The sequence below is a fragment of the Onychomys torridus genome, chromosome 5 (genome assembly GCF_903995425.1).
Source record: "Onychomys torridus chromosome 5, mOncTor1.1, whole genome shotgun sequence".
Classification (NCBI taxonomy): Eukaryota; Metazoa; Chordata; class Mammalia; order Rodentia; family Cricetidae; genus Onychomys; species Onychomys torridus.
This window is the reverse complement of record NC_050447.1, coordinates 48,709,605-48,734,882: the sequence shown is the minus strand read 5'-3', so window position 1 is coordinate 48,734,882 and position 25,278 is coordinate 48,709,605. Positions and strand designations below refer to the sequence as shown.

The following is a 25,278-nucleotide window of genomic DNA, read 5'->3' as shown; positions in this document are numbered from 1 at the left end:
GTTTTGTTTTGTTTTTCAAGACAGGGTTTCTCTGTGTAGCTTTGTGCCTTTCCTGGAACTCACTCTGTAGCCCAGGCTGACCTCAAACTCATAGAGATCCGCCTGGCTCTGCCTCCCCAGTGCTGGGATTAAAGGCGTGCCCCACCACCACCACCACCACCACTGCCTGACTGATTTCTTCTTTTTTTTTATTTTCATCTGCATGTATGTGTGAGGGTGTTGGATCTCCTGGAACTGGAATTACAGGCAGGTATGGACTGCCATGTGGGTGCTGGGAATTGAACCTGGGTCCTCTGGAAGAGCACCCAGTGCTCTTAACCACTGAGTCACCTCTCCAGCCCCATAAGGAGATGTTTTTTTCTTTCACGAACTGTTTATTAATCTTTGCAACAGTATGAATATCTTTTATTACACCCCAGAATACTAGGATTCAGGGAGGCGGTGAGGTGGCAGTAGTGAATTTGGGTATCTGGTCTCCCAAAATACCTGCTGCTCTACCCCTGATTCTTGAATGGTTGCCAAGTGAATCATCCCTCCACTGGAGCTATCCCATTCCATAACCAAAGCAAGAGCAGTGAAATGCAGACATTCATCCTTGGTCATGCCTTCCCGATAGGCAGCATCAATCTAGCCATGGACATATGAGCTCCGGGAGCCTTTCAATGGCAAAGGACTGCCTTATTATCACCTACCCATGGGAACTGAGTACACCGGCCCTCCTTCTTGAGGGTCCCAGTCTGCAATGATGATTCCTGCCATCAGATCTTCTTTGTATCAGTAACATACCTCCTTAAAGAGCCTGGTAGCTGTGTGTACTAGTGGAGGCTTGTTCAGTTCAATACTGTGGAAACCGAGCTGGTAAGTGTCAGCATCAGCTATGGAACCTGAGTGGCAGTGGAAGATATGATCATGGATAGGGTCAGCTTGTCAGTCATTCATTTGGTGATATAGGACCCAGTGGTTGTCCTGGAGTCTGCTCCGAGAACCATGCCCCCATCAAATTGCAGAACCATGATTGTAGTCCCTATGGAAACTTCTGGTTTTCACAGTCTCGGGTGAGAGCCTCCAGTTCAAAAGCCGGTGTAGATCCCCTCCATGGACAGCTGAGGTGGCTGCCATCTTTTTCTCCTGCAGCCACAAAGCAACCCATAAGGAGACTTCTTACCAGAAAATGGTATTGACTCAAAACCTACAGCTTAGTGCTAAAAGACAAAACACTTTTGCCCTGTATTCAACACTAAGGCAAGGATATCTCCCTCATCTGAGAGATCTGAAGACATATGTGCACCCTAATACCTGTGCACAAAGCTTATGGCAGCTTTACCAAATAACCACCAAAAGTCAGAAACAACCCAATATTCCTCAGTAGGTGAAAAGATAAAGAAATTGGTATTGTTTACAATGGAGCACAACTCAGTGACGAAAAGGAACAGATCACTGACAACGTCAGCATGGATAAACATGGAACACATCAAATCCCGAAAGACTCCTTCTGTGGGATCCCTTGTATGTGTGTTGGGAAGGGGGTAGAGTGTCAGAAGGAATTCATGTTACCAAGGGACAGCTAAGAAAAGCCGGGGGTATGGTTGATCATCTGGACATGCCACCTCCAGGTTATACAGCTCTGTGTGCCTGTTAGAACCTGAAGAGCCAGACCAAGATTATCAGCCTCACCAAGCTGGGCATGATGGTCATGCCATCATCCTGCATATTTGAGGCTGAAATAGAAGCATCCTCTTGAGTTCCAAGTCTAGCCTGGGATACATAATGACTTTTGAGGCCTCAACTCAGAAATGGATGGATGATTGATTGATTGATTGATAGATAGATAGATAGATAGATAGACACATACATACATACATACATTGATTGACAGGTAGCTGGGAATGCTGGGGTATACCTGTAATCCCAGCTCTTGGGAGGTAGAGGTAAAGAGATCCATTCAAAGTCAACATTGGCTACACAGGGAGTTTGAAGCTAGCCTGGGATATAAGAAGTCTATCTCAAAAACAAAACAAAATAGTGACTCTTGCTACATTAGACAATTTTATAACAATCTTATAGGAGCTAGCCACAGATGCACACACTTCCCTGGCCATCTTCCCAGGTGCGGTCTATAGAGAGACTTTGCATGCTTTTCAAAAACAAAGGCTCATTGGTATTTGTTTGCAACTGTATCGGACTGGTAATTTGTGGCAGATTGAGGTACTTCCAACGGTCAAGTTCTCCTGGAGAGTAAGTCATCTTCAGGGCTCCTGGATGTGGAGGGCCTTTCCGTTCTCCACCGCAGCCATGTCTGTTCTGTGCTGTTTTCCCTACTTCTGTTTATTGATTATTTGTTTTGCAATGCTTTGTTTTCGCTTTAGTGCCACTGTGAATGAAGTCTTTCTGTTTTGATGCTCAAAGGCACCCTATCTCTGAGCCCTCACTTTATTAGTGGCTTCTCTCAGTCCTGCTCATTACTAATATTACCACTTCGAGACACAGCTGCCATCCTCCACCGCAATGACATTTCCCTCAGTCTGTCTCAAACTTCCCCTCTCAGCATGATGGATGACTCACGTTTTAAAAAGCAACCTGGCATTTCTGAGTATCCTCCACATGTAAGAGGTGAGAGGGTTGCTCTCTGTCCTCAGTCTCTCGTTCCCCTGACCTGAAAGCAAAAGACTGGGACATTCGAAGTACTCTGTCACAATTTTCCATTCATTAACCACGAGCAACTTGGCCAGATCCGATATTTAAAAGAAGAGAAAGCAAGTCTCTTCCACACCCCTACCCTACCCTCTACCCCACTTCCATCTACCCCCACCTGGGGTAAGTCAATCACGTTCTCTCCGTCTTCTCCACCTGAGCCTATCCTATGAACTTGGCACTGGATGTTAGTCATGACCCCTGAAGTGTTTACTCAGAAGCCAAAAGCATTTGCATGAAACTCCAGGCTCGAGAGGTGACTCAGGAATGTGCCCACCTGACCTTCATGAATGGAGATGAACGCCATCATCCAGAAAGCAGCAAATGCTGGCAATGATGTGAGGTAAAGAGGAACCCTCGTTTACTGCTGGTCAGAGCGTCAACTGGAAATCAGTGTGGAGGTGCCACAGAAAGCCAAAATTAGAACTACCATATGACCAGCTGTATCATTCCTAGACATGTGCCCAAAGGCCTCTACATCCTGCTGTCGAGACGCTTGTTCATCCATGTGTATTGCAGCTCAATTCACAGGCACAAAGAAATGAAATCAGCCTAGATGTCCATCACTTAATATACAAATAATAAAAAATATGATAGATAAGTGCAATAGAGTGTTAGTGCTGTAATGAGAAATGAAATACTGAAATTTGCAGAGCAAGATGGATGGAACTGGAGCATACATTAAGTGGGTGACCCAGCTCAGAAAGACAACGGCCACCTCTTTTCTCTCGTGTGTGGATCCCAGCTTCTAACCATGTATGTGTGCATTATGTGAGATTAAATGTGGGTAGAGTCTAAGAAACTAGAAACAGGCCCATGAGGTGGGATAAAAGGGCTCAAGTGGGAAGAAAGACAAGAGAACACATGGGGTGTGAGAGTGGGAAGGGGTATGAGGGTGTAAGGGTTCAGCTGGGATGGGGCCAGGGAGATGAGGAGAGAAAGGAGGAAAGAGGAGAGAGAATCAACCCTAACAAAGTATGTGTGCAAATGCTGCAGGGAAACCTGCTCCTCTGTTGAGAGAGAGAGATGGACAGACAGACAGACACAGGGGTGAGGGAGGAAACATGAAGTGCAGAGAGTGGTTGACAGAAGGACCGCACAGCTCCTGGGAGGATCCTCGGGCAGGGAAGGAAAGACAGTGTGTGGGAAGCAGCCCCACAGCCCCTCCCCCTCCCCAGAGACAAAGCTGTCAGGAAAGGGACAGTGGAGGTGGGAGGTGCCATGGGATCCAGGAGTGCAGCTCCAGTTCTGCAGTACCTAGCCACGACACGGCATCAGACAGGTGGACTGCCCTCGGTAAGGACAAGCTGAATGCTCGGGACACTCCCAGGCCTAGCTTCATGTTGAAACTTCTACAGAAAAACGGGGCAACAGAGACAGGGTTTTGGTCCTGGGAATCTGAAAAACGGAGAAGTGGTTCCAGAAGAGTCGAGGTCGTGAAGTCAGAAGCAAGCCCTCAGTGGAAAGTGAGTGACATAACGTAACTTCCCAGTCCTGCAGGAATCCCCTCGGGACATCCTCACAGCCCTTTTGAATTGGGCTGTTGAAAACAAACTTGCTAAGTCACTGAGTAGTCTGGGTTTTAACGATTAAAAACACTTGAGAAACTCTCTCAAATTGAGACATGATCAATTCCAATTTAACTATCAAGACCTAATGTGGGGAAGTGGGGTGTGGTGCTGTGTGCTTATAGCTCCAGCTGCTCAGAAGGCTAAATTAGAAGTCATTGGAGGTCACGAATTCAAGGACACACACACATTTGGGGCTAAAGTGACGGCGCTGTGGGTAAAGAGCTTGCTGCTCAGCATGAGGACCCGAGTTCGGTTCTCCAGAATCCATGCAAAGCCAGGCACAGTGACATACATCTGTAATTTCCATGGTGAGATGGGAAGCAGAGACAGGAAAATTTCCAGAAGCTCAGGGGCCACCTTGCCTGGTATACACAATGGCTAACAAGAGATGCTGTCTCAAACGAGGTGGAAGGCCAAGACCAGCAACCGAGATTGTGCCCTGACCTTCACGTTTGTGTGGTAGCATGGGCACACCTGCATACACAAACACCACACACACACACATACATATATCACACCATACAGACACACACACACAGGCATATACACACCACACACACACATACATCACACCATACACACACACACACACACACACACACACACACACAGAGACTTAAAATTTTTAAAGGTTTGGGATGGGACTGTCTCAGTGTCATAGTGAGTGTTTTGCTTGCATGAAACCCCATGCCTGACCCTCCACACTTGTATGGTGTGTATGCTGTGGAATAATGCAGAATGCAGCCTTTCTGTCTGCTTTAGCTATCTGTTCTTTGACATGTAATGAGCTTGCTGATATTCAATGAATTAACAGATTTGTAAAGAATCTTTGAATGTGTGGCATATTGTTGTGGAGACTTGGTTAGAAAACTCTATTCTACAGAATTCTACAGAATTCTCACATGTGGGAGAGTAATCAATCATCTAAGGCCACACTCCAAGAGAATTACTTTTTCTCAAAGATTATTTTAGTTTTGTGTGTGTGCACACGCACTCATGAGTGTATGTGTGTGTGTGTGTGTGTGTGTGTGTGTGTATGCACGCTGTGTGTGCATCAGATTCACTGGAGCTGGAGTTACAGGAGGTTGTGAGCCACCATGTGGGTGCTGGCAAATGAACTCGGGTGCTCTCAAGAGCAGCAAGGGTTCTTAAGCTCTAAGCTTAAGAACCATGTTAGCATTTTTAACAGCTCAGAGCCTACTAGAAGGCCTTTGGGACTGTTAAGCCTCCTATGGCCTCACAAGAAGTCTCAAAAGAGCTAGTATTTCTCACATCAAGTTATTCTAAGCAACAGGAATCCTCTCCCAGTTGCTCTGCGTCCGGTTTGGTTCTCTGTTTCCCAGCTTCTCTGCTGCAATACCTCATGGGAAAGCCATGACGCTCCCCCATTCTGAGTCAGTCTTGAGCTGTATGTGTTAGAATCCCACAGGGCTGTTGACCCTGAGCATGTGCAGCCATGTAGAGGTGGCAAGTACAATGTGGAAAGGCCAGCTGAAGTGAGTCCTCCCTGGGGCCAGACTTGTCTGCCCCTGAGGTGAGCTGCCCTGGGGTGAGGCACCTGGCGGAAGTCAAGCATCAACTTGCAAATATACTTTGGAGAAAGTGAGGTGGGGGCAACTACAGAAAAGGCAGAGAATGGTGAGTCCTGTACGTGCTGATGGGAAGAGCATATGCAGAACATTTTTTAAAAAAAATCCCAAGTCAAAACTAAGAAACAACATCAATGGCCTGAAAAGGTCTGAAAAGACCCTTCATCCAAGTAGATTTTACAGGGCTTGTGGTGCAGGTGTGGAATCCCAGCATTCAAGAGGCCAAGGAGGCTGATAGACTCTAGGCAAGCTGGGCTACATAAGAAGATTCTGTTTGTTCGTTTTTTTAAATAAATAATACATACATACATAAAAGTAATGTCGGGTAGCAGTGGCACATGCCTTTAATCCCAGCACTCAGGAGGCAGATCTCTGTGAGTTCGAGGCCAGCCTGGTCTACAGAGTGAGATCCAGAACAGGCACCAAAACTACACAGAGAAACTCTGTCTCGAAAAACAAAAAAGAAAAAAAGTTAATATTGAACAGCAAATTTGTACAGAAAAGCATTTGTCTAGCATCTTTGAGGCCCAGGATTCAATCCTCAATATGCCCAAAACCAATTATTGGTCATTAGGCAAATATAAATTAAATTCAAAAGAGACACCCCTATAAGGTCATAAGCCCGGTTGAAAGGTAAGTGATTGATGATAGCAAGGACTGGCCCGGCAAGGGCAAAGGGCAGTGGGAGTTCTGTGCACTGCTAGTTGGAGTACAAAATGGTCCTTGAAACTTTGCAAGCAATTGACAGTTCCCTGGAAGGTGAAACCTCCGCATGACCCAGCAATTACATCGATTGGTATTCACCCAAGCACACAACCTGGAAAAGAATGCATGGACTCACTGATGCCTGGGGCAAATGTTTGTAACACCTTTATCCGTGTTTGTCCAGAACTGGATACAACTAATTATCTTTCAACTGGTGAGTTGACAGATAAGCAAATTGTGGAGCAGTAAAAGAACCAACTATTTGAGACCAAGACTGGAAAAAGCACAGGGACAAATAGCCAAACAAATTGAAGCACATGAATTATGAACCAAAGGCTGTGAAGCCCCCAGCTGGATCAGGCCCTCTGGATAAGTGAGACAATTGAATAGCTTGATCTGTTTGGGAGGCTCCCAGGCAGTGGGACCTGGACCTGTCCTTAGTGCATGAGCTGGCTGTTTGGAACCTTGGGCTTACACAGGGACACTTTGCTCAGCCTGGAAGGAGGGGACTGGACCTGCCTGTACTGAATCCACCAGGTTTAAATGAGTCCCCAGGGGAGTCTTGGCCCTGGAGGAGATGGGAATGGAGGGGAGGGGATGGGGGAGAGGGGGGAGCAGGAGGGGGGAGGACAGGGGAAACCCATGGCTGATGTGTAAAATTAAAACACAAATATAATAATAATAATAATAATGGTGATAATAATAATGATGATGATGGTAAAAAAAAAAAAGAACCAGCTATTGATACAAACCACAGCACAGATAATTCTTCGTTTAAAGGCTAGACCTAGAAGACTATACACTTCAGATTCTCTTTACATGCAATTATTTCAAAGGCACAGCCCAGGGGCTGGAGAGGTGGCTTAGGAATTAAGATACTGGCTGCTCATCTGAAGGACCCAGGTTCGACTCCTAGCACCCGAGTGACAGCTCCCAACCGTCTATAACTGCAGTTCCCTCTCTGCCCTCTGAGAACACCAGGTGTTCCTAGATGAGCATGCAGGCAAAACGCCCATACACATAAAATAAATAAACATAAATAAAAGTCCCAACCAGAGTAATAAAAAGCAGACCAAAGGTCATCTGGGAGAGGATCTGGAGGGAGAGGTAACCCCCAGAGTGGTCAGGGAACCTCAGCATTCATTTAGAGATAGTCTGTCACAACAGATGGGTGGAAACACAACTCCACACGTTTCTCCAGATTTATCAAATTGTACACCTAAAATTGGTAATTTTTAAGGTGTGTTACCTTTGCTTATGTTGCATTTGTTTAACTCTGTGATGCTGTGTTACTGTGCCTGTCTAAAACACCTGTTGGTCTAATAGAGAACTGGCCAATAGCAAGGCAGGAGAAAGGATAGGCAGGGCTGGCAGGCAGAGAGAATATATAGAAGGGGAAATCTGGGAGGAAAGGAGAGGAGCCAGAGGAGGAGGACTCTAATAATCTAAAGTATAGAAAAACTGGCTAGAAACTAAGCCAAGCTAAGGCCGAGCATTCATAATTAAGAATAAGCCTCCAAATGTGATTTATTTGGGAGCTGGGTGGTGGGCCCCCCAAAAGAGAGTACAAACCACCATTGCTCTATCAAGGTAACCTTGAGGGGAGTGGATCCCCACAAACCATGGATAAAAAGAGATCAACACAATAGCACCGTTGGAACTTAGCTCCCCCAGAGTCAACAGTCAACTTTAGAAATGGCTTGGCTGGCCAAGACCAGGTGGGCCCATCACTGGGTTACTTACCAATGGGAGGAGAGCCAGGGAGCGCAGCGGGGAGGCAAATTTCACCTCCACTCTACTCAGTGAAGATCTCAAAGGACTTCGCTTTTCTCATAAATGCTAATGAGACTCAAACCTCCCTGAACTACTAGATTGTCTCCTTTTTTTTTTTTTTAATTTTGTCTCCTTAAATCTTCCCCCAGGCTCCCACCTCCCACCCACATCCCAAACCTGAACCTCTTTAAAGTGCAGTTGCCCCGTTCTGATCTGTCAGAGACCCCGAGGAGAAAGGCTGCTCGGTACCAACAGAAGCAAGAGCTGTCTCACATGCAGCTGCCCTGCTACAGAGTCTGAGGAGCAGCTGGGCTGATGTTGGGGCCACCTGCCTGTTCTGCATCATCCCCAGTGTCCTTGCACCAGCTGGAAGATTGTCCAGCCTCCTTCCACCTGCCTTAGTCAGCTTTCGCTGTTGACTTGATACAGCCTAGAGTTGTCATTGTCCAGATCAGATTGCCCCGTGGCCAAGTCTGTGAAAGATTGTCTTCACTAATTAAGGATCGATGTAAGAGAGCCCAGCCCACTGTACGAGGTACCATCCCTAGGCGAGTAGTCCTAGCCTGTAACAGCAAGCTTGTTAAGCATGAGCCTGGGAACAAGCCAGCGAGCAGCCCAGTAAGCAGTCTTCCTCTGTGGTTTCTGCTCCCAGTTCCTGCCCTGACTTCCCTCTGTGACCTGGAAGTGTGAGATGGAATCACCCTTTCCTCCCTGAGTTGCTTTTGGTCAGAGTGTTTCATCACTGAAGCAGAGGGAAATTAAGATACAGCTCACCCCATCCCCCTCCCTGCTCATCTGAGGCACTCCAGGGAGCTCTGTCAAAAGCCCCAGACGGGATGTGGTAGTGGCGCCTTTAATCCCAGCACTCGGGAGGCAGAGCTAGGCAGATCTCTGTGAGTTCAAGGCCAGCCTGGGCTACAGAGAAAGATCCAGGACAGGCACCAAAACTACATGGAGAAACCCTATCTCGGAGAAGGAAAAAAAAAAAAAAAGCCCCAGATGTGGAAATTCCTAGGAAGGGGTTCCAGCCCATTGAAACAGTGGGATACAAGAGAACCTGACACCAAAGGATCAAGAACATGAGGTGCCACTTCCTACCAATGTGACCTGTCATATCAGGAAACAGTGGGGGAGTCCCTCAGGCAGTCTGAGTCACAAACGCCACCCACAAAGCCTAGAGGACACACCTGTGAGGATCAGCACGTGGCACCAGCGACAGAAACTCAGTTCTTCTCCACTGCCTGTTTGCAGACCGAGAAGCAGTCGGACTCCCTAAGTCTGATGGGAGAAACCCGTGAGCTCACCACACCTAGCTTCTTGCTGCTTCTGCCCCAGTGGACAGAAACCAGACTGAGTCTCCTGAGGACTTGGATTCCCCAGCAGCCTCCCACCCAACCCCATGTGGACCATGCGGCTGTTGCTCATGCAACTTGTGTCAATGTGAGGGAAGCAAGGCTTTTGTGGAGGGGGCTGCCTGTGAACAGAGGGCCCTAGTATACGATGGGATCTAGGCAAGCCTCGGGACATTATACCCACTCTCCTTCCTATCCAATACCTCCTGTTATGGGTTCCTTTACGTCATATTAAACTGAGGGCACACTGAGGAGCCTGAGGCAGGAGGATTATTAAGTTTGAGGCTGGGCTGAACTGCATAGTGAGACCCTGTAGGGTTTTGGGTTTGTTTGTTTGTTTGTTTGTTTAAATAAAAAATAGCCTGGAAAGAAAGTACATTGAGAATGTTCTGGATATCCTGTGTGTCTCCTCCTACCTCCAAAACCGCTGCCCTGGGTCTGCACGGGCGGTCCTAACTATACTGCAGTAAAGGACCGTGACCCCCTTCCTTCACCGCTGCCAGCCCACAAGCACCAAACCTAGAAACAAGCAGCTGTTCTTTGTGCCTCACAACTGAGCACAGAGAGGGACCTCCTTCTCATCCAAACCACAAGCTTCATGAGCCAGGGACAGGATCCACTTTGTGCTCTTGCTCTCTCCTAGACATCTGTCTCATGTTCTCCTCAACCCAAACCTCTGCCATCCCCTTCATTGGGAAGGGAAGAAGTATGGCCTCTCCGAGACCAGAGCTGTCCCGCCATGGATCCATCTTGAAACAGTCTTCCCAGGGGGGAATCTTCTTCATTCCCAAGATTCTCTGGCACCAGATGTCCAGACCTGGCTTCTGTCATAGCCTGATGTCACATAAAGAAGCCAGGTGCTTATATCATGGCGTTACCTGAGAAGATTAAATAATAATAATAATAATAATAATAATAATAATAATAATGATGATGATGGTCAAAGTGTGCTGTCAGTATATTCTCCTTCCTTGCTGAGTGGGCAGGCATGCACAAGGGCTGGCAAGTGGAAGCAATGGATAAAAGACTTTCATTCTGAGGAAAAAGCCAACATTTGCCTCAGGGAAAGTGAAGTGCAAAGCAGAGCTGGGTTTGCAGCACAGCACCCGGCAGGTTGCGTAGACCCTGTGAAGGAAAGGGACAGTGGAGCAGGAGAAAGCGAGCTGGTGATTGGAGGGACAGAGGGGTGGGAAAGTTCTGGATTCTGAGATGGGGAGACTACTCCTGAGGAAGCAGAAGGCTCCAGTGTCATCACATGGTTTGCATTAAGGGGTGGGAAGGTTCACATCAAGGAAGCACAATCAAAGAGAAAGAGTTGTGAAACCGTTTACGTGGCCGGCTTGAAGGTAAGGAAGTGCTGAGGAGTGGGCTGCTCCAAGGCTTCCCCTGAGGCCTTGATGTGTGGAACACAGCTCCTTCCCGAAAACCAGAAACATGCTTGGAAGAGCTCGGAATGGCCTGAGGCCAGGACCTTGAGGGAGCCATGGCTTTGGATCCTGAGAACCCAGTTCTTCCCACCATATGAGCCTCCAGCTCTCGGTCCCCAGTACTGCTGTGTTCTCCGTCTGTAATGTTCCTGAGATACGCTGTGTTGACTAGCTTCTGACTTAGTCACTGTACACGAGTTGCTGCAGATTTCATCCCATTTCTACCTTGGAACTAGTATATAAATGATATATTTCTTTTTCTTTTTTTTTTCTCGAGACAGGGTTTCTTCATGTAGTTTTGGTGCCTGTCCTGGATCTTGCTGTGTAGACAGGGCCATCCCCCCAACCCCCACGCCCAGTGCTGGGATTAAAGGTGTGCATCACCTCTACCCAGCTGTGATGTGCTTCTTAATAAGCTTGTTTGGCATAAGACAAAGCTTGTGCAAGACCTCACTTAGGTAAGTGTTTTCCCCAAGAGCTCTAGCGGAAAAGGTGTAGATTGGTTCCTTGAGTTCTGAGACATTTTGAGGGCAGACAGACACCCTCTTCCTTAGGCATACATGTAGTCACACACTTCATAGTCCCGGTAGACTCTGGCTTCCTCCTTAGGTGAAGCTTTACTGTGGTTTCAGAGATCCTCGAAGATGGGGAAGAGGACAGACACAGGAAGGTCCTTGTCACTGCTGTGTCCAGCCCCATTCCCCACTGAGGAGCATCAGATTGCTGGATTGCTAGTTGCCATTATAGAGATCACTAGGCTAAGATAAGCCCTTGTGGAGCCCTGAAAAACCACAGGACCATGTGCTGTTGAGGCTGCAGAGCAAATAAGAACCTTGCCATGAGGTGATTGCCACTGCACAGACACCTGGGAGCATTGGAACCAGCTACACACACACAGTCCATGCCCTTGGACTCTTACTGTCTGTCCCCAGGTACTACAAGAGTGCCATGAGGGGAGAGGGGGACACTTCAGCTTCAACAGGAATCTTCTAGCTCAGTTCTGGAGACCAGAAGTCCAAATTGAAGTCACCAGCTCCCTCTGAGGCCTCCAGGGAGGGGAGTTTCTTCCTCTTCCAATTTTTGGTGATTGCTGCTGTTCCTCAGCCTCACTCTAATGTCATGGCCTCTTCCTGTCTGTCTCTTCTGAGTTTTGCAAGCATTTCCATTGGATGTGGGGCCCAGACAAGTTACCCAGGATGATCTCATTCCTGGCTCCTTAATTAATCTGCCAAGACCCCTTTTTCCAAACAAAAGCACATGTCAGGTTGAGGGGTGAATGTGTGGCCATCTCAGGAAGTTGCCAGAGCCTCTATAAGGTGAACATTGCTTATCTATGGTCCAGCCTCCTCAGCACCCAAGAACTGCAACATCTTTGCTTGGAACAAGCTTCCAGATCCTAACATGCCCACAGAGGGAGAGACTCCACCACAGTGCCAATGTAGATCTTGCCCTCTTCAGCACAACCTCAGGACCACAATAGGCAATGCTACAGAGGGGGGGAAAGCTTGTGGATATGAAGAAAAGTCCAGGAGACCCGGCTGGCCAGTCATGGTCTATCTCATTTCCTCCTGGAAACAGCACCACAGGGAAGTCGCCATGGCTACAGGATGAATCCCCACAGCTGGAAAGCAGCCAGCAAGGAGGTGAGGTGGTTCCTACTTAGCCTACAACCTCAGTAACAAAGACCTCCAAGTGCAGAATACTCATGTAAGTTTCATCCATGTTTGCAGAGGCAGTATGGGTGAGCAGACAGGGTGTCTACCTGGCACCCATGTGAATAGGTGCTGGGAAGTCTAAGGTATTATTGTGGATGTACATTCTTGGCTGCCATAGGCCAATGGTTCTGCCATGTTTATCTCAAAGGGTACTTTTTAGAACAGCCTTCCTGGGTCACTGGTAGCTGTCTGTGAGTAGATCACTGTGGTGTTTTGTTTGGTTGGTTGGTTGGTTTTTTTTTTTTTTTTTTTTTTTGGTTTTTTGTTTTTTGTTTTTTTTTCAAGTCTTTTCTAAACTCATGACTTGCTTACTGGGGGATCCCATTAGGTTGCCCTCACTCATGCTTGCTTCCCAATTAAATTCTCAGTTCTGTCTATTTCTTTAAAGTAAATGTCTGAGGGGCTGGAAAGATGGATCAGTGGTTAAGAGCACTTGCTGCTCTTACAAAGGACCTGGGCTTAATTTCCAGCACTCACATGGTGGCTCACAACCATCTGTAACTCCAGTTCCAGGGGGATCTGATGCCCTCTTCTGGCCTCCACAGACATTGCATGCACAAGGTGCACAGACATACATGCTGGCAAAATACTCATGCACACACAAAAATTAAAAATGTAAAAATTAAAGTCACTGTTTGATTATCTCTGATTCTCCCTGGGCTGCATGAAGGATTGTGCACAGTCTTTGTTTGCTTCCTGAGACATTTGATTCTTGAGTTACAGCTGCCACCAAGGGCCTGAGCCCAGAGCTCAGCCTCTCTGCCTCCGTGCATCAGTATTGTGCAATCAGGGCTATAAAGAGATACTCAGAAAATAGCTCCTCCAACAGGCTTCCTTCCTGTGGCTGATTTCATGTAGACATGTCACAATTGCAGGGGAAACGAGAGGTTAAAAAGTATGCTGGATTTGCTGAAAAGGTTATTTCTTATTTAAAAAAAAAAAAAAGTTTGCCCTATCAAGTGGGGAGACAATAATCAGGCAGCCCCCCTCCCCTGGTTTCATAGGTCTGGGAAGATAAAGAAGCCTAACTTCACTAAGAATTCTACACCTATGCCCCCAACCATCGCCTAGCCCTGCCACCGCCAAACCAGCTCCCAGCACTGCAGACACCCATGGCCTCCCCATGCAGTTCTCTGAGTGTCCATTAGGACACTGTGTTCGAACAGAGTCCCTGGTGGACTATGCCGGGATTTGGAGGAGCCTCCGTCCTGCATATAGCCCTCTGTGCTGTTCACCACCCTCTCACAGAGAGGCTCGGGTGCCTTTGTTTCTCTTGAGTGGTAGTTGGGTCTAGCTTGGTGGTTTACTTCTTTTGATCCTCTAATGATGCTCTTCTCTTGTCCTCTGCCTCCAGCACTGTGGCACCAGCTCTGCTCCTCTGAGCTGAGGTTTCCCTCTGGCTACTCACCAGGCATTTCTCTGTGGCATCTGAAGCCTCGCTCCAGCATGTCTAACTGTCAACTTTTCTTTCTTCTGCTCTGTCCTTCAAGGATTGAAAAGTCATGCTTCAGCAGGGAGTGGTGGCACACACCTTTAAACCCAGCACTCTCTAGAGGCAAGGTGGATCTCTGTTAGTTCAAGGTCGACCTGGTCTACATGATGAGTTCCAGGACAGTCAGAGCTACGGGGAGAGAACAGCATGTTCCTACACTCGCATTTCACTCGGTGCTCCTTTCCATGGAGCTCCAACTGAGATTGTAGCAGAGCCCGTCTGCATCGGAGTTCACTGTGGAATTGGTGTGACCCTCTCTCTAGCAAGCTTTGTCACTATTTCCATGTGACTAGCTTAATGGTAACTATGTAAAACAGTTGTTTCATGGAAAAATAATCTTTCCACTTGATCTAATGTAGTATTGTCACAGATAAAGCAAAAGGAAGTTTTTGACCACATTCAGACCCCCATTCAAATGATGAAATCCATCCGAACAACCATGCGACCCTTTAACCCTGTAAGGACCAAGTGTGTGGCAAGTGTGTAAGCTTTTCATTCCATGTTGTCTCCGTCACAGCCACATGATTTTGAGTGCGGAAGCTGCTGTAGAGGGTGCCAGTGAGTGGGCATAGCTGCTGGGTTTACTTCTTAGAACAAAGGACTTGGCCCAGGTGTCACTGCTGGCCAGAGTCTGATCTTGCCTCTTACACAGACATGAGCACTTTCTTGAGAATTCCTGGAAACCTTCTTGGATACTTTGTATAGTGGGGAGCTTGCTCCTTCATAAGAACTTCAGTAAGCCAGAGCTGTTAGTGATAAGCCCATAGACATACCCCCAATGTGATCCTTCTCCAAACCTCAGTGAGAACACATACCTGAACTGGGAGGAGGAGGAGGAGGAGGAGGAGGAGGAGGAGTCAGGGAAGAGCCCAAACCAGTTAGAATTATCCCTTATATCTGACAAGTTTCTTGGGTCACTGGTGACTTAAAGGCACCAAGTGGGTTTGACAGAGGTAGGGGACGTGCCTGCAGTCACAGACACTTGATTGGGTAAGCCTGCAGTCACACAGAGTTGCAGCAGCTGGATTTCTGCTTCCCGAATTGATGCTCACTGCTCACCCAGCTTATGTAGGCTTTTCCAGCCTTAGAGCCGTGGTGGTGAGATAGGCATGGTGGGGTTGTGGTAGAGACAGGAAAGGATGGGAAGAAGCAAAGCCCTGTACAGGGGTGAGATGCATCTCCAGACCGTGGAGAGGGTGTGCGTTTGTAAGTGTGTGTAAGTGTGCAGGTGCCACACCATTTTATAGAAGGGACTTTACACATCCTTGGACTTCAGCGCCGTCGGGTGAAGGATCCCCATGGGAAAGCTTCCACAGTGAGGGACAGCCACGCTGAGAATGACTTCTCCCAGTGTGCAACTCGTCTTAAGCCCTTCTTCTGAGTTCTTTCAGAGAGTTTTCAAAACAAGCATTTCTGCTTGGGTGTGGTGAGTGGGTTGGGTTGGGTTGAGCTTGAGTTTAGGTTGGATTGTGTTTGCAACAGTCCGTGTTGCCCAAGCTGGACTTCAACTTTTGGGTCCAAGTGTTCTCTTACCTCTGTCTCTTAGCTAGCTGTGACTACAAGCGTGTACCAAACGCCCAATAAATTTGTCATTTTAACATTGTAATCAAGTAGACACAGCCTGGAGCTGTGGAGAGAACTTAGTAAATTGCTTAGTAAACTGCACAAGCATGAGAATCTGAGTGCAGATCCCCAAGATCCAAAGCCAGGCATGGTGATGTGAACTGGTAATCTTAGTGCTGGGGAGGCAGAGGTGGGAAGATGGCTGGAGTTCACCTGCTAGTCAAACCAAATCAGTGAGCTTCAGGTTCTGTAGCAGGAATCTTAAAAATTCTTATTAATGAAAACAAACCTGGAGCCAGGTATTGGGGTGAATGCTGGAAGATCAGAGAAGCAGAACAAGCTACAGCTTCCTCACCTCGCCAGTTCCTCAGCTGATCCTGTTTCCTCAGACTGGAAGCCTCTGCGTCCTTATCCAGAATGAATCTCAGCTGAACTGCTGCTAGAAGCCAAAAAGCTTAACCAGCCAAATGCTTCTAGTTTCTGGTCTTCACGCCTTATATACCTTTCTGCTTTCTACCATCACTCCCTGGGATTAAAGGCTCACTTTCTGGGATTAAAGGAAGGTCACGGTTTGGAGGGATTCATGGTCCTTGTGCACATGAGCAGTGTTACTCTTTCTATCTCAGCTGCTTCCCAGGACATGTCAGCCTAAACATTTGCACTTGATGTACTTTTATATAAAGCATGACACAATAAAAAGGAGCAAGTGTGGTCAACTGATGAAATAATAATGTATTAGCTGGAAAGTGGTGGTGCATGCCTTTAATCCCAGCACTCAGGAGGCAGAAGCAGGCAGATCTCTGAGTTCTAGGCCAGCCTGGTCTACAGAGTAAGTTCTAGGACAGCAGGGCTGCATAAAACAAACTGTCTTGAAAAAACAAACAAAGACAATGCATTGTTGGAATCAGAAACGTTTTCAAGGGTGAGATCAGACTGAAGAGCAGTCAACACTGACAGTAAATGGCAGGGACAGAAGGCGAATAGATGCCACCAGATCAGGGGCCAGCATACCTTGGTGCCTGCCAACACCATGCTGGGGCTTCTCCCTGAGAGAAAAAGAAGAGGCCAACACTGAAGCAGTGTTAAGGTCCATCACTGTCTCAAGTGGACGCAGGATAGGGGGGCATGCTTATACACAGCCCCTTCTCTCCTCTCCCTTTCCCTCTGCCCTCTTCTGTGGTCTTGCTCTCTGACCATGCTCTGGTGGTCTGGGGTTTGTCCTGCATGGCGGGTTTGTCTACTTGAGGACTTCATCTGGCCCAGTGCATCCTGGGTAAGGTTTCTTTTTCTTCAAATCACACAGCACCCTGACCTCACCTGCACTGTGGTTTGTTCCTTTCTGTTACCAAGAGACAGTCCATGGTGCAGATCACAGTTCATCCAGCCATGCATTCTCCATTGATGGATACAGTTCCCTTTCAAACTGTCACCAGTAGAGCTGCTTATCTGTTCCCGGCCAGTTGGCAAATATTTAAAAGTAAGAGAGAACCTCAGGGAAAGTTTGGCCACTGCCTCCGGTGCTAAGCAGAGCTCTGTGTGGATCCTCACAACAGGACCCTGCGGGTCTCAGTAGCCTGCACTGTGGGTGCCTTCTCTTTCCTCCCTGCATACAGAGGTGAGAAGTGAGTGCAAACACATGTGTATACACACACACATGCACGCACGCACGCACGCACGCACGCACACGCATACTTCCCCTGAAGCCTAAATGCTACTCTCCGAGTGCACTGTTAGTTTTTGGAACACTGGCCTTGCGGTTTGCTCTGGCTTGCATTTAGAGTGCAGTGTTGCTGAGTTCAGAGACACTGTAGTGTCGGCCGCTCTGGCTCCGGCCATCCGTTGATGTAGGATTTTGTGGCCTACATGCTGCCTCCCAGTTGTAAATGTGCTTCCTGTGAGAAGATGGCTTCCACCGTGCCACCAGAGTTGGTGTGAGGCATCTTGAATGTGTGGCCCTGGTCTGGGTATGCCAGGCTGACCTCATTCCTTGTGATGGCACCTGAGTGCAGACAGGGACCTATGAAGAGGACAGCACAACTGTACCCTTAGAGTCAGTGGTTACACGTGGCCCAGCTTACGCCAGAAAGCTAAGCTGCTGGAGAACTATGAGAGAATGCATCCTGTCCTGGGAGAGAACTTCCTGACAGAGTTCTAGACTAGTCCCCACAGAGTTCAAGCCCACCAGAGTCTTCCTTCTTTGGGTACATCTGACACTGTGGAATTCGGTCTAACACTGCCATGCCCCTGCCCGTGTGCAGCTGTAGGGTGGTTATGGTAAATGCTTGTGGAGGAAGAACAGGCGAGCAAAAGCAGGCGAGCATACAGGGACACCAGGGGCACCCATCTAGTGTATGAATGTCTGTGTTTAAGAGGACACAGGTCTTCTCCTTGATAGAGAGGCTGCAGGCAAGGCCCAAAAGAAAAAGAAAAATGGACTATGGTGCTGGAGTAAAAATTGGGGTTCAGGCAAACTGCCTACAGGACCTGTTGTTCATCTTAGACCGTGAACCCAGGCTCCTTCAGGGTGGAAAGTGTCCTACACTCGCTGCTTCTGAACAGAGTGAGCACTCTGCTAGGCAGAAGGACCTCCATACATCCTGGTTGGCAAGTCTGCCCAGTGAGCCAAGTCGGCCACCTGCTGAGCCAGATGCAGTGAACCAGGTCTGCAATGGGCCGTGTTCCACACGTGAGCGACGACCCTTGGCTGTCTGAGAGACAAAGGTTTCTTGGTACTTCTTCTGAAGGTAAATGTTTCAACAGAACGAGGCCTCACAAACGCTGCTGTCATCACAGCCTGGAAACCTTTTGAAAGCTGCACCAAACCGCCTCTTAAGCCTGTCAGGCAAGGTCAGTAGCTCGGTGCAGGCTCCATACACAACCCAGAGCCCCAACACTCCATCCATCTCCCCAACACTACAGGAGTTAAACTATGCCTGACCCTCGAAAACCCACAGACACATAAACAGTGGAAGATAAGACACAGCCTGACTCCGCTCCACTCTGAGAAGAGAGGCGAAGATCCTCGGGGGGTGGGAAGTAACCTCGCTGTGTGAAGAAGGTGCCTATTAGTCATGAAATTCCAGCCCAGCCCTTCCCAGCAGCTGCCCTTTAGCTGTGTTGTTAGAGGAAAGTGTTCTTGGCCCAGAATCTCAAGGGGAGAGATACAGAATAGGGTCAAAGTCATAATGTTCAGGATCAGAGGGAGGCCCGGGGGAGACGCTGCACGGGAGCACACTCTTGCAAGCAGACATTGGTGTGTGGAGACCCATGGTTGTCAGTGGCCTAAGAATAATGCAGAGACATCTCCAGGGCAGAGAAAAACAAGGGGATGGACTATAACAGACATGGCTGTCTGTGAAAAGCAGGGAACTAGTTATTCCTGCCTGAAGGCCCAGACTTGTGGCTGAGGATTGGCTCAGTGCTCAGCAGTAGAGTGTCTGGCATGTGCAAGGCCAAGGGTGGCCAGTACCGCAGAAGATCAAAGGCCAAAGCAGAAGCCAGAATGCAGCACCTAGTACTGGACAGCCTGTAGAGAGCTTGGACTGTCTTCCCGATACACTCAGTAAGAACCCAGATGCTCCAGATAAGATGGGGGCAGGGCCTTGTTACAAACCAGAAGCAACAGTGTGACCAGAGCGAGGACACCTTGGTCCTAAGGACTTTTGGGGGTTGGAAGCAGAGTGGTGGGGAGTCAAGGAGTGGCAGACACTGAGAAGTGACAGGCTGCAGTGCTGGGGCCCTGTGGTGGAAAGGGCTGAGGGAAGCAATGCACACCAGGGGAGCTCTCCCACCAGGCCTGAGGTCACTGCCCATACAAAGAGGGCTCCACCACTGCCCTTACTTGACATCTAGTGCTGTAACTGGGGAGAGTCCTTCCCTGCCCAGAACCAAGAAGAGCCAGTGGATCCATGTACCCTGAGTGAATCATGAATTCTCACAGAACTGAGCAAGAAGACCAGGTCAACTTGAATGGCACAGTCAAATGTGAGCTGTGTGGCTGTGTGGCTGTGTGGCTGCATGGCTGTGTGGCTGTGTGGCTGTGTGGCTGTGTGGCTGTGTGGCTGTGTGGCTGTGCACTGTACAAAAACATGTCAGAACTCAGTTTCCCTCTATATTTCAGATAAAAGCCTGTCTCAGAAAGAAAAGTTGGCATGCTAACATCCATCACTTGTGCAGGTTAACTCAGTTTAGAGCCATGCCATACTAGGGCAGTTTGGAGCCAAGATGAGTGACTGGTATGCTACAGAAAGAGGGAAATCAGTACACTACAAGGTACAAGGGTGAGGACACAGGACAGCAGAGGCAGTAATTTCTGGGTGGGGCTGTAAGTCCAGGATCCTCAAGGATGGTCAGCTGCCACTAAAAGGCAAGAGAAGGGAAGGAGAGCTCTCTCCTGAAGTCTAAGAAGGAATCTGAACCTGCCCACATCTCAATTCTAGCATTCTGGTCCACAAAAGAGGACAGATGTCTGCTATTCTGAGACCCTCCTACCCCAGGTCACATCATTGCAGCAGCCTTGGAAGCTGGGGTACCCTGGCTAAGTACACCATGTGTGTGCACTGCCCCTAGCATAACTAGTGTGTGGCCCAGAGCTTTCTCCACACTTGAAGCATGTACCTTTTTGGGAATCAGCCATTTCTCACTATCAAGTCCCTAACACACAGCTTGAGTGGAATCCAGTCCCACTGGGTAGAGAAGAGTTCTTACTCAGAATGACAGACAGAAGGAAGTCACCAGGTACCCAGGCTTCCTGCCAAGGGAAGATCTACCATCAGTGGAAGCATTAAAAGGAGCTGTACCAGTTTCTTCCCATTATGTCACAGCTTGCCAAGAGCAGGTGGGGTATTGTATCCCCTTGGTCAAGAACATGTAAGTTCTATGCAGCCCCACCCAACCTGTGGGGGAAATCATTTGTGTGACATCTATTGTCGAACCCATTTCCTGTCTTGGAAAGCCATGCTTATCACACTGTTGAAGACCATGTTGACCATGGGCCACACTGGAAGTTGGACATCTGGGTCCAGCTTGAAATTTATTAGTTATGTTACGTGGCTAAGTTACCTGTTATGTCTGTGGCTCTTGAAAGCCTGAGCCTTGAAGCTATCTACCTAACTACCATGGCATGCAGAGTGAAGGACAGTTCTCCTGAGGTCCCCAAGCTCTTAAGATTTATGATCCCAGCTTACACCACCAAAGTCAATTCTCATCAAAAGAGACAGTTTGCCAAAGTGACCCACTTCTGGATGCAGGTGTCTAGGAGGTGACTCCACAGCAATACTGGGTATCCCTGTGAGCCAGCCCTGATGCCAGCATGGATGTACTTTCTCATGTTGATAGAAATTTGCTAATTCCCTTTTTGAATTTCCTTCATTCTGAAATCTCAGAACAACATTTTCTCTTTTTTTTTCCGAGAACTAGTTTGGGCTCCACAGTCAGATGAACAGTCACTGTTGACCCTGTCAACCTTGCACTTTGAGAGCCTGAAGAGAGAGACAGCTGATCACAAATCCCTCCCACTGCTAGCCTTGGGAGACTTTGGCCTACTTCCCATGGTGGCCTTCCAATCTCTTAGGCTAAGCACTTGACAGACGACCCAGAGTGCATTTGATCCTCCCAGCAGTCGAGGGAGGGATAGTTCTTGTGCTTCCCATTTGACAGAAGTGTCCCTGTGGACTAGGAACACTCCCAGAAGTGACTATCAGGGATGTTGGTACAGTATGTTCTCTAGCCCCAAGCCACGTCCTTTCTGTAGTGAGTTCACCCCCAGGGTCGGGGCTGAGAACAGCCCCAGGCATCTGTGCCTTGCAAACCTTCCTGCCAGGCTCAGGTCACACACCCAATGGACTGAGCCCACTGAGGTACAGCCCAGTGCTGCTCATAAATCCAGGCTTCCCGTGACAGACTGTCATGCTTGGCTTATCTGCCACCTATGACTCTCTATGGTGTGTTTAGTTTTGCTCAGATCACTGGCAAATGAGAAGATTGAGAACTCCATTGGAGAAGATTACCATGGTGCAACTGTCCCCTACAGCATAGCAGTAATGTAGGGACACACCACAGTCCCAAGTTACCCATCACTTCCTGGCTCACCCACATGCTTCACAAATCCATCCACTGCCATGACTGGTCTCTTGTGTAATTGAACACAAAGTTCACACACTCCGCTGTGGATGCTGTGTCACCTCTGGTGTCCTCGACGAGGCGGAACTTGTCAGCACATACTTTGATGAACACCCTTAAGTCTTGACTATAGCACATCTGGGCTGGGAAGCCTGTTCCCAGCACATGCGTGTGTGTGCACATGCATCACTAAAGGAGAGTAGAAGCCCGTGGGGGATGGCTGTAGATCTCCAGGAGCATTGGAGGTAGAGGAACCTTAGCCAGCTAGCTAATGGCTCACCAGGCCCACTGTGACGCTATTCTTCCTTATCAACTGACTACGTTTGGAATGAACTAAAACCCATGTGGTTGGGTACACTTGTGAGATTTCCCTGCCCCCCCCCCCATCTTTTTATTGAAAATAGTTTTTTTCTCCTACATAATACATCCCGGTTACAGTTCCCCTCCCTCAGCCCCTCTCAGTTCCCCCCATCTCCCCTCCCTTCTGGATCCACTCCCTTTCTGTCTCTCGTTAGAAAACGAATGGACTGCTAAGGGATAATAGTAAAGTATAGTAAGGTAAGACAGAAAGTAAGACATCAGAATTGGACAAAACAAACAAGAAAAAGTGCACAAAAGAAGGCACAAGAAGCAGATACCCTCTTGTTACACACTCAGGAATCCCACAAAACCACTAAACTGGAAGCCCTAGATATTCGAGAAGGACCTGGTGCAGACCAGTGTGGGCCCTGTGCAGGCCCTGTGCAGACCAGTGTGGGCCCTGTGCAGGCCCTGTGCAGACCAGGGCAGGCCCTGTGCAGACTAGGGCAGGCCCTGTGCAGACCAGTGCAGGCCCTGTGCAGACTAGTGCAGGCCCTGTGCAGACCATGCAGGCCCTGTGCAGACCAGTGCAGGCCCTATGTAGACTTGTGCAGGCCCTGTGCAGACCAGTGCAGACCAGTGCAGGCCCTGTGCAGACCAGGGCAGGCCTTGTGCAGACCAGGGCAGGCCCTGTGCAGACCAGTGCAGGCCCTGTGCAGACCAGGGCAGGCCCTGTGCAGACCAGGGCAGGCCCTGTGCAGACCAGGGCAGGCCCTGTACATGCTGCTCCATCTCTGTGAGTTCTTATGTGCTTGAATCATGTTGACTTAGAGGTCCCTGTTTTCTTGGTGTCCTCCATCCCCTCTGGCTCTTACATTCTTTCTGCCTCCTTTTCCACTGGGTTCCCTGACCCTTGAGTGAAGGGATTTGATGGAGACATCCCATTTAGGGCTGAGTGTTCCAAGGTCTCTTAATCTCTGTATAGTGTCTGCCTGTGGGTCTCTGTATTTGTTCCCATCTGCTGCAGGAAGAAGCTTCTCTGATGATGACTGAAAAGGTACTGTGTAGCAGTATAGCAGAATGTCATTGGAGTCATTTTATTTATTTACTTACTTACTTATTTATTTTAGTTTTTCAAGACAGGGTTTCTCTGTGTAGCCTTGCGCCTTTCCTGGAACTCACTTGGTAGCCTAGGCTGGCCTCGAACTCACAGAGATCCACCTGGCTCTGCCTCCCAAGTGCTGGGATTAAAGGCATGTGCACCACCACTGCCTAGCAGGAGTCATTTTATTGCTACATTGGTGTTTGTTTTGAACAGTAGTATTTGGTTTTACCCTATGTCTCTGGGCTATCTAGTCTCAGGTTCTTAATCACCTAAGCAGTGTTGGGTATGGGCTCCAGTTCATGAAGTGAACTCAAATCAGACATTGATTGGTTACTCCCACAAGCTTTGTGCCTCCATTGCCCCAACATATCTTGCAGGCAAGACGGACTATAGATCAAAGGTTTTGTGACTGGGTTGATGATGTTTATGTTTCTCTTTTGGTAGCTGCAGAGTACCTTCCCACACCAGAGACAGTAGAACATAGGGTGAAGGCTCTCTAGAGATACCAGCTCAGCTTCTCCACAGTCAATGATGTGTCTAGGTGTTGTCTTCAGCAATGGGGCCTTACCATCAGTTTGTGGAGAGCAACCTATAGTCCTGGCAACACCCTGGGATGTTTAGAGGTTCCCATGGCCCCATTGGGCCAATTAACTAGATCTATCCCAATCCCAGGACTGGAAGCTTCATTTGGTGACAAGAGATGGCCACTTGGGGCTGTCTCCCCCATTATTTGGCTATTTTATTTAGCTCACCTTCATATATGTATATATTTTAGGAAGTTTCTACTGTATTAGGTTTCCATACTACCCCTCAAATGGCCCTTATTTTAGTTTTTTTTTTTTTTTTTTCAGAGCTGAGGACCGAACCCAGGGCCTTGCACTTGCTAGGCAAGTGCTCTACCACTGAGCTAAATCCCCAACCCCAGTGGCCCTTATTTTAGCTGTCTCTCCCCATATTCTCTATCTCATCCTCTTCTCCCCTTCTCCTCCTATTCCTGACCTCTCTCATCCATCCATAACTATCTATTCTAGTCCCCTTTCCTAAAGAGATCTGTTGGTACCCCCTAGATCCTTACTCTATACTTAACCTCTGTGGTTCTATGGATTGCAGCTTGACTATCATTGACTTTGCAGTTGATATCCACATATAAACAAATACACACCATATTTGTCTTTCTGGGTCTGAGCTACCTCACTCAGGATGATTTTCTTCTAGCTCAATTCATTTACCTGTGAATTTCATGATTTACTTTTTGTTTTTCAAAATGGGTTTCTCTGTGTATCCCTGGCTCTCCTGGAACTCCCTCTGTAAACCAGGCTGGCCTCAACTCACAGAAATCTGCCTGCCTCTGCCTCCAGAGTGCTGGGACTAAAGGTGTGTGCCACCATGCTGAGGGATTTTTCTTAATTCAATCTTCTGAAGTGGGAAGACCCAGCTTTAATCTGGATCTTTGTAGGTGAGAAGATCTACCCTAAATCTGGGCTATACCTTCTAGTGGCAGCCTGTATTTAGGACATGAAAGAAGGAAGCACTGTTCTTTGCCTGCTTGCCCTTACTTTCCCATCGCTAGTGCATACATACATACATACATGTGTGTGTGTGTGTGTGTGTGTGTGTGTGTGTGTGTGTGTGTATAATATATACATATCCATCTGTTCTGTTCCTCTAGAGAACCCTGACTGATACACCCATCTGGCACTTTCTTCTCCACCTCTGAGCCAGCAGCACCATGATGTTGGTAGGAAGTCAGCCGTTGGGGGAAGCGTTGACATGGCAGCATTGGCCAGCCCTAGTCAATGAGGATTTTCTCCAGGAAAGCCAGTCATCAGAATTTAGCAGCACCTCACAGGTGATCTCCCAGCCATCTGTCAGTGA

At 48.2% G+C, this 25,278-nt stretch overlaps 1 pseudogene; it reads right to left on the bottom strand.

Moving 5' to 3' along the window:
- Positions 1-430: 430 nt before the first annotated feature.
- On the bottom strand, positions 431-1,119 carry LOC118583516 (annotated as a pseudogene).
- Positions 1,120-25,278: the final 24,159 nt, after the last annotated feature.